The following is a 13,173-nucleotide window of genomic DNA, read 5'->3' on the forward strand; positions in this document are numbered from 1 at the left end:
ATTCCTTTCATTTCTTCAAGAAGTCAAAAACTTTTCTAATAAATCTCAGTGTTCGGGATACACATTCACAGCCCCTGGGGATCAGGAAGAATTCTTTCCTTCATGGTTGCATTATTTACTGATGAGGCAAAAGCCTGCAAAAAGAAAAGAAATCTTATGGTTTGGGACTCGGGAGAACTGACTTTGAATACTGGCTTTGATACAGGCACTTTCTGTCAGGTAAACCGTTCTCAACCTCAGGAAAACAGGCCTCTTCTGCTTCCCAACAAGCCATGATAAATTCACTCATGCTTGAAAGACATGCTGTGTTCATATCCGGACAGGTACCAAGGACACTCTTGGGTAGGCCAAGCCACCTCAGCATCCCACTCCTCATGGCCAGCATGGCAGCTGGCTTCATTGCCCAACTTCTCTGGGCATTCATGGCATGCCTGGAAGGTAAGTCTGGTATTTGATAATGACTTTAGCATCTACATTAGCGATTCCTACCTGACAAAATACCAGAATACAAGGGGGGAAAGCAGCAAAAAATCTTCAATATTATTAGAAAAAATACCTCTTGAAAGAACATACTCAGCAATGGTACAAAAGAGATAAATGTGCTTCCTGACAGAGTATTTGGACTCCCAGTTAACCAGCAGTATAAGTGGATAACTCTGTTCAGAAAATTTCTTCACAACTCTCGAAGAATACTTTGAGTTCCAGAGATCAAAAGAGCTACATAAGCCAAGTGTTATTGGTGTGTTATATTGAGATCAGTTATAAATAAAAGAAGAAAAAGGAAAATAGCAAAGTAAAATTGTTTTCCTCTGTCATTCTTTTCTTTTTATCAATATTTGTTTTAAAAAGTAAGAGAGCTCTACAGGGCTCTGGTTAAATAAGACCCTTTCCGTAATTATAAATGTACACATGTAAGAGTCCTTTTAAAGGAAAATAATAGCCTACTGGGTATTTGGGAGAGAGGGCTTGTTCTCTTACAAATTTTCACAGTGCTCAGGGAGTTAGTCCTCGGAGGATTCATAGTGCTGGTGGGCTCCCACTTTAAAGAATTTCAGATTGCTGAGGGTGGTGTTTCCCCTTTGAAGACTGTTACATTTTTTAACAGATCCTCCTTTGAAGATATTCATATCTGTGGGGTTCTCCAAAAGAGTTGGGGGAAAAGTCCCCTGTTGATGCTATTTACCAGGTTAGAATTTCAAACCTGGGAAAAATAGTTGAACCCTGAGAGGAGGATGCTCTTTTTGAAGCAGCTCAGATGGTTTCAGCAGGCTTTGCTTCTGAAGTTCTCATCGCTAGAAGGTGTCTGGCTTTAAAACTTTATATCATGCACAATGTCACAGCAATACTATGGAGAAAGTAGCATACAAAATACACTACTATGAAAGCCTTTTTAAAGATACATGACCTGTTTGTTTGATAAATGCATAATTTGTGCTAAGTGTAAGTATTATGCTATCTCTGTTACAATAAGCTCAGCAGAAAGATTCTTAACATGCAAAGTCTCTGATACACAACATTTTGACAAACTGAAAAAAAAATTCTGCTCATTTAAACAAATTGTGTTGATGACTGGTATGTATTTTGACTTCGGACAACCTGAATAGTCCTCTGGTGAAAGCAACATGTAAAGATTAGCAATGTTAGGATACTCCTAATAAGAACTCCTTTCCTAGAAAAATCTTTTAAAACACATACCACACCACGAGAGGGATGATAGAAGGTAATAAAACAGTGAGGAGGCATAGTGTGAAATTCCCCAATGAAGGAAGGAAAACTGTATGAACAATTTAAAAAAAAAAAAAAAAAACATGTTTTGAATGACTTTTTGAAAAGCATCAGAAAAATACTTTCTTCTCCATGATATTTCTAACAAGAGACTTGCAAATTTAACTAAAAAAAAAAAAAAAAAGCTAGCTCGACTGACTTGTTTTAAAATACCTCACTTGTTACTACAAACAATCTACGGTAGTGTTCTGTATCAAGGCAATCATAGCTGAAGACAGTGTTTCTATTGAGATTCCTGGCATATGGATAGAGCACAACTAGACTTGGATTAAACACAGATAAAGGGCAAGTTGATGCTAAGCCAAAGTAAGCTGCTGACTGTTGGAGAGAATGATGCAGAACATCAGTATCGATGGCTCTTCTTTCAGAAGTCAAATAAGGAGTGTCTGGGGTTTCTGTCCACTTTCTCAGGTAGAGTCCGGAGGGAAAGACTGAGGACAAGAGGACAAAGCCTTTTCCTTGCATAAGGTGTGCCTTCAGCTTTTTAGAAGCATATAGGTGGTAAAAAACTCAGTCTTTAAGATCTCATCTAAACATCCATTACAGCGAAGTACACTGGCTTTTCAACAATGAAGAGCTATGCTGCTTCTGCAAGCATTTGAATCTGGGCTTCCAAGGAGTGTACTAATACCAAAGGAAACTTAAACAAGTTTCACTGTTTTCTATAGCTAATGGTAAGATGGGATTTGGAGCAGAGTGGTCACTCCAGTCACTAGATCCTGTTGCATATAAAGGCACAAAAGTGCATGTACACACATATGAAGAGAATACTTAAACAACAAATAACACTGAGTCCTTTGTATTTTAACAACTATAAGCTTATGTAGACATACTGATGATTTACAACTCTGGAGGTGTACTTAGGGTTAGAGAAATGCGATTACTTACATCGAAATAAAAGAACAGAGAGGAGAAAAGATCTGTAAATCGTTTCCCAAGTAAACTTGTGTATTCATCTAAGCTTTAAAAGGCACCAAGCAAATTAAGTTAGATGGTGAACACTCACAGAAAAATAAAAAAAAAAAAAAAGCATAGTGTATACTGATTAATGGATGCTATAGATATCTTACTGCTCTGTCTGCTTGGTTAGCTGTGTTTCAAATCTGATACAGATCTCATACTGCACAGCCGATCCTGAAATTGTCCATGTTCCTTTAAATTCAGGCAATGTATCACTTTCTATTACCCTGTGTCACATCAGTCTATGACTGTAAAGGATGAGTTATGTGGACATGAACTAGCACGAGGGCCCAGTTCAGAAAAATCTGAGATTTCATGAGAAAGTCAAATGTTCACATAGACAAATCCTTTATCTTTTCTTGTTATTATTACAGCATTCATTGTTTATGTAGAAAAAAATTAGAAAGCAAATTATTTACTGCCTTATATGTTAAAGTCCACTCTGGATTTTTATGACAAAGAGTCCTTGGAAAGCATTTCCCAGCAGTCATTGAAGTTACACAACACTCAACTTCCACTGGAAAAGGGAAGCCATTTATAAAATCTTCTTTAGTTCTTGGTTCAAAACTCAGCAACAGATGATAGCAGCTTTGTAGAACGACCTCCTTGGCATTGAAGAGCTTTATTACCATGTATATTAATATCCCTCAGCATTTTTCCTCTGTTGTAGAGAGGCATTAAAGTGGGTGTGCCGACAAGGTTTAGTGGAAAGGAATCTCTCTGTCTGTGGTCCACACTAATCTCTTGTGTTGGACCAGCATGCAGTTAAACTTCCTTAACATCAGCATAGCCTCATGTTTTAGCAGAAACAGTGGTTTTAGGCTACAGCATATCAACTGAGTCTCCAGGAAGGGAAACTAAAGACACAGACTGTCCAGAAGGATGGATCCAAATGTCTTCAATTCTTTACACTAGAACTCTACCACCAATAGCAAAAAATATAAATAACATTACAGACTCATAATGTAAAGTCTAGAAGGACTTTTCAGATTCTAACCATCAAGCACAGGAATTCCCTTCAGGTGTTGGTTACCTACAGAATCTATTAATATTGTGCCTTCAAAAATGGAATTTTGGACCCTATGAAAAAGCACTCAGAAAGAGTAAGGCAGCATAAATTTGCTAATTATGAAGTATGACTAGAGTAATCACTATTCTAGAAAATTGCTGACTTCAAAAAGATCAGCAAACCTACATCAAACCCTACAGCACACAAAGGAAGCAAAGGAAAAATGTCACAGGAGGACAGTAAGGGTGGCTCCCCAGGAGCCCTGTTGCTTCGTCAAACAGTGAAGGCTGAGCTGGATGTGCAATACATGTACAAGATGCCAACACTGTTGATCCTAGCAGTCTTTTCTGGTTTGCTTTTCTTGTCTTGCCACAGATTTGATTTTCCAGTAGTGTTCCATGTGAGAGCCTACTGGCATTTCCTGCAGCACTACCCCAGCATGGGAGCCATACCTGAACTGTTCATAACCCACATATGTGGGTTCATAACCCACATAACTCACATATGTCTCAGGAACTAGTGCTGACCATCGCTGTGTTACATTTCAAACGAAACTGTAGTCTGTCTGCTTTATAAGGCTACAAGGCTAAATTATTTAATGTTCACAAAATGCCTCAAGATTACTGAGCAGAAACTGAGCAGGAAAAAAAAAAAAATGGACTACTAGCCTCAAAAATTAGTCTCCTGCACACAAAGTGACCTAAACCACCATAAACCTACATTTAAACAGCAAAAAGGATAAAATTTTGCCCTTAATTTCCTAGGCAATGCTGAAAATAAAACTGCAGAAGCACACTCCTCCAGAATATCTCTATCTCGCAAGGGAGATGTGCATAATGAACATCAGAATTAATGTCTTTTGGTTGTCTTTAACTGCATTGCCCGGCTTTCTAAAAAGATTCTTCTGTTTAAAAGTGTAATTTTTGTGTGAATCAGTGTGTTCAGTTTTCGGGGGCTTTGCTTCATATCGGTTTCATTCACTGTAAAGAGATCATGCTTACTGTTTCACAGTAGATACTTTAGAGTATCCTTCTGCTATGCTGATTGTCACAATTCTGAGAAATTATTTCAAATCCTATTTACAAGCATATATCTTACTACCCCAGGGACAGTGAGATATAGAAGCCACCTTATCTAATGCCAAAGAAAGGTGGTGTTACTGGTGCAGTTGAAGGGTATTGCTGACTGCAGGTGAGTGATGCTTTGTGGCTAACCTTATGTTCTGAAAAAACATGCAAGAGGCTCACAGCTAAATATTCATATGGCAGCATAAAAGTGTAGAAGGTACTTCATTTAATTTCTTAGATTTTTATCTGAAACTGTCTTGTTCCTGTGCAGGCGGGGGGGGGGGGTCGGGAAAGGGAAACTGGATCCTTTTGCATACAAACTGTAAATGAAATAGCAGCACTAAGATGTAAATCCCAACTCACTCATGTAACACAGAACCAGTAAACTTGCAAATTCATTCTTCTCTTGTGCCACGTCTGTCTTAACCAAGTACATAGTAATGAAGGGTTTGGTGGCATTTAGCACTACCAAACACCCTACGTAATTTACCGCCTAGCCAAACTCGGCTGCCTCCCAACATGAAACTGGATTTATGAGACACCCTGCTCACCAGAACTCACTTCTCTCCAACAGCTTGAGAGGCCACTGACAGGGATGGGTATTTAGAAGAAACAAATCTCAGCATGCAACAGGGTGGCAATAGCTTCATATTCATTTATCTGCTTTTTGTTACTTTGGATCGCACTCTCCAATTCTATTTGCATTAGTTTTTATTTTAGATGAAGTACAGCTTCATTGATGCCTCTTAACCGCGTCATTCAACACCCACCAACTCACTGACAATTGCACATCAATACATTTTAGTTAAGCATCTGTCTCCTCATTTGCTTCCTTGTCAAATTTGCAATTTATGTCTGCATAACTTTTCACTCTGTAGCTGAACTCTGCATGAAACAGGTAGAGTACACACAGCAGAATGCTACATTTGTTCTTCAGAGCAAATATGTAGTGCAAGTTCATACTGTGAAGGTCTGAAAGGCTCTTTAGGGTTATACATACGTGTGAAAACTGTTGTGATACTCCAATGAAGGTGTAGCCTTAGCTAGGCAATAATTAAATGTTAAAAAAAAAAAAGGCACAACATTAGGCCTTTTTATTGAGAAAGGGGGCTTTCATATTGCTGAAAAGGGGTGTTGTTTTAAAAGACAAATAGAGAAAATAAAATTTCATAAGTTCTTTATTCTGAAGGTGGATATTTAATTGTAAAAATATCTTCCATTTTTATCCCTGCAACTCACCAAACCCCCTTCCCAGAAGAAATCAGACCTTCTCTAAGTTTATATCGAACAAAAAAATATTTTCGTGTGGCAGTTGAAAAGCCTACTATCCAAATCCTGAATATTTTATAGAAAATAAAATGATATTTATTTTTAAGTGCATTCTACCTTCAACACAACTGCATCCTCACAACAAATCTATTGCGTTGTCCTGACATAGTTACTGCAAAGGTTTTTCCTTTGCTGTCCCAAGGGCCCAATTGATTTATCTGCCAGAAGCCTAAAGCCCCAAAATAAGATAGCTTTGAGTTTACAGAGGTCATTTTTCATTGTCTAAATAAAAATTTCTAAACAAAAATCTCTCATCCTGTTAACCGCAGGGTCCTTATCTCCCCAGAGGCTACAGAAACCTGAGAGAAGCCATTTCAATTCTTTTATGAAGAAAGATAAAAGCAAGTTTTCGATTAGAAAGTCAAGGAAAGCCTTCTTATTAAATGGTGGTAACAGTAACTAGTTGAAAAGGCAAAACCGTTCAAGGAAGGGGAGAAAAAGGAAAATCATTATGCATGAAGCAAACACTATACATGAGGCTGCCAAGGCAATCTGAGGCAGTGACATTCGGGAAGAGAAGGGAAGTTCACAAGCTTTTGTAACTAGTTATAGTTCATTCCTGTCTATTTAAAAAAAAAAAATAAAATAAAGTTTTATCAGGCATGTTTTCTTAATTGTGTGTCCATAGCTTTATCAAGCAGTATTAACTGTGTGTTAGAGTAATTATGTATTCAGGCCCACTTTCTCTTGATCTGTCATCATTCAAAGCACTTACACAGCGCTGGCTGGGTTTTGAGATGGCATGTGATTCCAGCCCTGGAATATTAGATTCTGCAGTGCTAAGCTAAAAGCGAAATTATTAGAAGTTACTTCATATTCCAAGTTATGATAAAGTGAGATAAACAGAGACATTAATGGTGATGCACTGGGAAATTATCCAGACCTCTGAAAGCAAAAGGTTTTTGCTGTTTGGAAAAAATTCTCAGCATATAAGGCTGAAGTACCTTGTTAGTGTTTTCCTTTCTCCCTCCTACATAACCAAAGAAGAGAAATGAAACAGCATTTAGAACACTATGTTAATCTTCAGGATATCATCTCTAAATATCTAACCTAATATTTAAAATAGAAAGTTGAAAGTAACACCTATAATTCCTTACGAGAAAGGAAAAAAAAAGCCAGAAAGGTTTTGAGAGTTGTTTCCTCTTAATAAGGATAGGCATTCAGAACTCTGTCTCTCAGCATTTAAGTTTTTCTCCTGCACTAAGTTATATCCCTAAATGTCTAGGTGAAATCCATACAGAAAGGAGAATGATACAGTCACATCTCTCTCCAGCACTACAAAAACCCACACTTGCATTTGCCTGCGATTGTCACCCGTAAAACATGCTGGCTAACACTGTCTGCTGTTATGGCATACTGATAGACAGCAGTTTTTCTTTCTCTCTTATTTCTTGAAAACAAGTTAGAAAATACCCTGAAGTGGATTTCTCTACCCCTTCCCACTTGTTCCCAGTACATACCCTGAACATGGTGCATTTTTAAATGGTGAGAATATTCTTGCCTATCCAAGATGACGTGGTGCTTCCCTGCCCTCACACACAATTCAACAAAAACAAAGTAGAATTATATTTCCCTTCTCCCTTCCACTGCATATCTATGACAGCAAGTAATTTTTCTGCCTTAAGTTTATATTTTCAACTACATTTATGCTCTCAAACAGAGTAAAAAAAAAATTTGGTTTACCCAATTCAAATCAAGAAGAAAATCTTACATTGCTAAAGGCAACACATCTCTTTGACTTCAGTTAGGTCAGGATTTTACCTCTAACATGTAGCTTTGTGATGTTAATAACTTCAGCAGACACAGTTTAATTTATTCAGCCATCTTCTTTACCTGTATTTTACTTTTATATGTTTCTATACTTACAATAGAGATACCTATCTCTAATTTTAAAAAAGCTATGAAAATTAGATTCCAACTAAACCACAATTTGCCATGCTTACTTCATTACTTTTCATATTTAAATATATCTTCTTTGCAAAGAACAGTCCTACTGTTGGGCAAAGTCCTGCTCTAACCCCTGGTGCAGTCCATGTAGCACGTCCTCTGGCTGCAGCAGAAGCTGGAGCAGGCCTTAAACATGGGGCTTTTAAGATGCCTTTTTATCATGTACTTGTCTAGTTGCTGAACTAGATGTAATTGAGGAATGTGTGACTGTTTCAGCTAATGCAGGTATGTTATTTTGGCAAGTAAAGTTCTAACATTTTATTTTGTAGGGAGGAAATATGCTGGTTCCCAAATGTGCCTTGTGCAAGAATAAATTATTCTTTAATATTACTTTTTTTGGTGCTATTATTATGTAAAAGCTCTTTCTCTGTCTTGCATACCTTTTAAACATTTGGAATCTGAAATGTTAAAGCTAGGCAACTTAATGTTATGTCCAACTTGAACAAGAATTATGAGAATTAAATTTTTGGAACACATATCTTTTATTTTAGGCCTTGAGAAAGTTTTCTCCTTATCAAAGAGAGAGTTAGGAAGAAGTTAATTACACAAGAATCAGAAGTTTAGTTACAAAAGCTTCTTCAGCATAAATAAGGCATTGTGAGTTCTGATTTTTTGGAGGTCAAAGACAAGTAAATAGAAAATAAGCCCACGTTTTTAACAGCAAAGACACTTAGCCATCAAAATAGCTACAAACACTGCCAAAAGTTACATCAAGATTGGTTGCCTTTCTGAAAGGTATAGACTGTTCCATACAGAGTTAGTGAATATAAGGCAGGGATTACAGCCAGGATGTCCTAAGGCATCTGTGAAATGGAAGGTCTGACATGACAATCCAACAGACCCTTCTGGCTTTAAAAACCCTCAAATCCATGAAACACAGCAACTGCTACAACTGCTGTGATTCATCGTCTTTGTTACTCTCTGGGACTCCCTGTCAAACACCAGAAAATCAGGTTTTAAATCCAGAAGGAATCCTACAGTAATTCAAGATAATGATCCTTGTGTTGTTTCCAGTAGCAGCTTGTTTCTCTGTCCAGGTTCCTTAGAATCCCAGTGTGCCCAGCAGGTTAATGCTGAGTAACTACAAGATGTAAGGAAAACATAGCACATATTTTATTAAACATCGTTACATCATCAAGAGACAACAAGAGAGGTAGATTCAGGCCAGCGATGTCTCATCTCCAAAAAACCACGAAGTGAATCAAAACATGGAAGGTGGGACTGACACTTGGAAAGCTGCACAAAGATCATAAACCACATTTCAATAAGTGCAACAGGCACCATAGTGCTGTAGAAAACTGAGCAAAACTCAACTGTCATTTTCATGGAAAATGCTGTCCTCAGTTATTCTTTTCTTGGGACTAGAGTTATTCAAGAGATGATAAAAAGGATTGCTTACGTTCACTGCTGCAAGATACCTCTCAGTCTTTTAGGGATCAAACTGATAGCAACAACATAGCTCCTCACATCAACATATTTTATAGCACCAAATGGCAATGAGAGCATCAGAGGGATCTTAGCTGTTTCTTAAAACCACTTCCAGGAATTTTTGTCTGATTTTTCTTCCTTTTGAATGCAGCTAAGTATCCCATCAAAACAAATACTTCCTGAGTATCAGTAAACAGTGTTATCCACAGTTATTCAGAGCTGTGTAACTTTCTCCAGAGATTCTGCTGGTAGGACCAATACAAAAGTGTTTAAAAATTACATTACTTCCAGACTAACCATGGCACTGATGTGTATCTTACAGAGTTGTTACTGTCACTGAGAAATATAGTAATTTCCAAACTGGGCAATTCTCAGCTGACAAATTTGATCCACACCTGCAAGTCATGAATTCTCTTGGTTACCTGTTCTTATTCACAGCTGAGAAAGATGCTTGGGAACTCAGCTGCACTTGGAAAAGATGCTGCAAAGTCTCATTGCAAGGACACTGTCTGCTTTGTAGTCTTTCCCCTGCCATGTCCCCCACAGGGAATTGTTATGGAGGAGACAGGACAAAACTGTGCTCCTAGTCCATGACATGCCTTTGCTTCAATTTGACAGAGCACTTATTGAAGCTGAGGTTTGGAGAGATGTACTTAGTGTTGAGCTAAAGGCTGCCCCTGGAAAGAATATGCAGCTTTCCTCACATGTTTCCCAACAGTGGCAACCATTCAAATAAATTCCAGAAACTGATCCTGAAAGACAAAAGCACTGTGTGCATTACCAGACCAAATAAAGACTGTAGGTGCTGGCCTCTCTGTGTACTTCCTTTGCTATATGGGCAGATGAGCAATCCACAAAAAAATGGAACTTTCCATTCTGCATACTTTAGAACTGTCTTTAATGTTCTTTTGAGTTATAGCCTCTAAAAATCAAAAAGGAAATTGGGGATAAGGGGGAGGGGAAGTTATATTTGTTACTCAAAAGCAACAAGGTTGAAATGCGTGTTCTCTATGATACTGTGTCACTGTATCTTTTTAATTTCCTTAACATTCTTAGATGTTTGACCACCACTCGCTCACATGTCCAGAGTCAAACACATTCCAGACTTAGAGAGGAGTTTCCTTTCTGGTCAGCTCAGGAGGAACCTGGAGCTCATTTGTTTGTTTGTTTGTTTTTTCCTTCAGGAAGGGCCACAATGCAGAGCCAGGATCATCTGAGCATGTCTTTCCTAATCCATTTCCACTCACAGTACAGTTCCCAGGTGCCAGTAGCATCCTGATCTCCTCTCATCGGAGGAAACAGCAGTTGTGTCACATGAGCAACTAAAGCCACCAAAGTCCCTGTGCTCGGGATAATGTTTCACTGGTGAAACAGATAGTTTGTGGTTTACAGGATATCAGATAAGACAACTTGAATACATTATGAAACTCTGCAACTTGTTGGCATTTAAAAATCATAGACAAATTATCAAACATCTGTTTCACTACACATCATAATATTTGTTGAAATATTCAATACAATATGCTGAATTATGTTAGTGATAATAATAACTATTATAATTGCAGATATGAAAAAAGATGTGCAACTCAAAGCATTAAGTATAACAACAATATAAATCTCACAGAGAGTTCTCATTTATAGTATAAAACCCTGCATGGAAGAAAAAGACAAACAGCACAAGACATCTGAATTGCAGTTCCAGTTGAGATCCAAACAAACTAAAGTTATGTGTAAGGGCAATGTGTACCCAGGGACTAAAAAAAAATAAAAAAAAAAAAAAAAAAAAGAAAAAGAAAAATAAAAGGAAGCAAGAAAATAGCCGTTCTTTTTTTTTTTTCTTCTTCTTCATCCAGACAGTCCAGAGAATAATAATGTGCTAGTTTTTCAAATCCAAGTAGCTATTGAAGATTGTAATGATTTCACTCTAAAAAGCAATGCTGGAAAGCCTCTTCAGAGATTGCAAGCTCCCACTGTGCAGAAACATTGTGTCACTGCACACGAGCGTAATGGAGACAGACAAAAGAAATACTTCAAGGAAAGACGTGGGGAAGCACTGGATGATGTGTTTTCCCAGAAAACCTAGTTACAGTTTTACCAGTGACAAAAAAAAAAAAAAAGAAAGGCGGAAGGGGGGATGGCAGTAGAAGCTGGAGTGAGAAATGGTAGAGTCATTTCTTGCCCTAAACTGCAAATGCAGTCTCAAAACTGATTACGTTACAAGTAGGGAAGCTTAAGGTATCCTCTTTTTTCATCAGAAATGGTACCAACGATTTACCAGTAGAAAGGACTATAACATAGGTCATGGTTTTCCACACATCCTACAATAACCTACCATTCAGGTTTGATATCTCCAGACTTCTCTATCAACCTTCCCACACAGAAAGACATTGAGAAGCATTACAAGGGCTGTGTTAATAATTTTGAAACTTGTGTGCTTGCAGCTTGTTTTACTCTGTGTATTTAACTTGTTTTAAAAAAATCAGCATAGGTTGTTACACAAACAAAAGACACTAATTACGGTGAAATTACTCAGACTACTTTAGTTTATACAAAGATTTAAGCCTGGATTATCATTTAAAGATGCTGAACATTGTATAAAGCATCAATAGTAATTACATTTTATTTACTTCCAAGGGTTGATCCTGTATAATATTTATGAGGTGGAGAAAAATATTGTACTTTCAGGAAATTAGATTTTCCAGGAATAAGTTATCTGGGTTTCTTGTTTTTTTCTTAATCAAGCCACACAATAAAACAATTTGACCCCATTTTTTTTAACTACAACGTTGAGAAAAATCATGGCATTTATAATAGAGGTCAAAAGGATGAGAAGATATTTTTAAAAGCCTTTTTTTTTTTAACATAGAAGTATTATCACCTAAAGGGAAAGAAACTGTATCACATTTTCAGTTGAAATGAATCTATTTATGTGAGAACTGCAAAACAACACTGACTGAAAGAGGAGTGAAAGGAGAAACTCAGGATCACTCTCTGCTTATTAGGAGGACATTCTTCATTCTGATAAATCCAGCTGTCAAAGATTGATCTCTAGGCAATGGTCAGACACTTGGGAAAAATACATTAATCAGCTTCTTTCCATACTGGATAAAGCCATTCCCAACCGTGAAGTTTTACTGTTTTGAGACAGCCTTTTTGTTTCTTGACAGCTCTCAGTAGGGTCCTAAAAAAACTGAGATATCCTTGTAGAAACAGCCACCAGAAAGATCCCTAGGAAGCCAGCCAGGTTATTGCTGATATCTGGATTCCCAAGCCTGGTGCCAACATTTTGCTCTTGGCAAGTAGCATTGACAAACTCTGAGAGAGACGAAACTTCCTGGGTGTCAGTATGTCCCACTGGCATGGCGCATGGAGGAGAACCTCTTTGTACATCTCTGCTGCTGAAGCATGCAAAGAAACAACAGCAATTCTGACTTAGAGACATTTACTGGACATGAAAGAGGAGAAAATTCCTTCAGAGTCCAGCTTTGCAGCCCTTTGTTTTTTCTGGCTTCTAGTCTCTCTCAGGCATTTGCATCTGTGCAGTGGTTCCCTTAACTTCAAGGTGTACTTCATAGGGAAGACCATGGCACACAGCTGAGCAACAATATTGCATGCAGATTACATACAAAATGTCACTTAGAAAAGATG

Source organism: Patagioenas fasciata, chromosome 3 (assembly GCF_037038585.1).
Source record: "Patagioenas fasciata isolate bPatFas1 chromosome 3, bPatFas1.hap1, whole genome shotgun sequence".
Lineage (NCBI taxonomy): Eukaryota > Metazoa > Chordata > Aves > Columbiformes > Columbidae > Patagioenas > Patagioenas fasciata.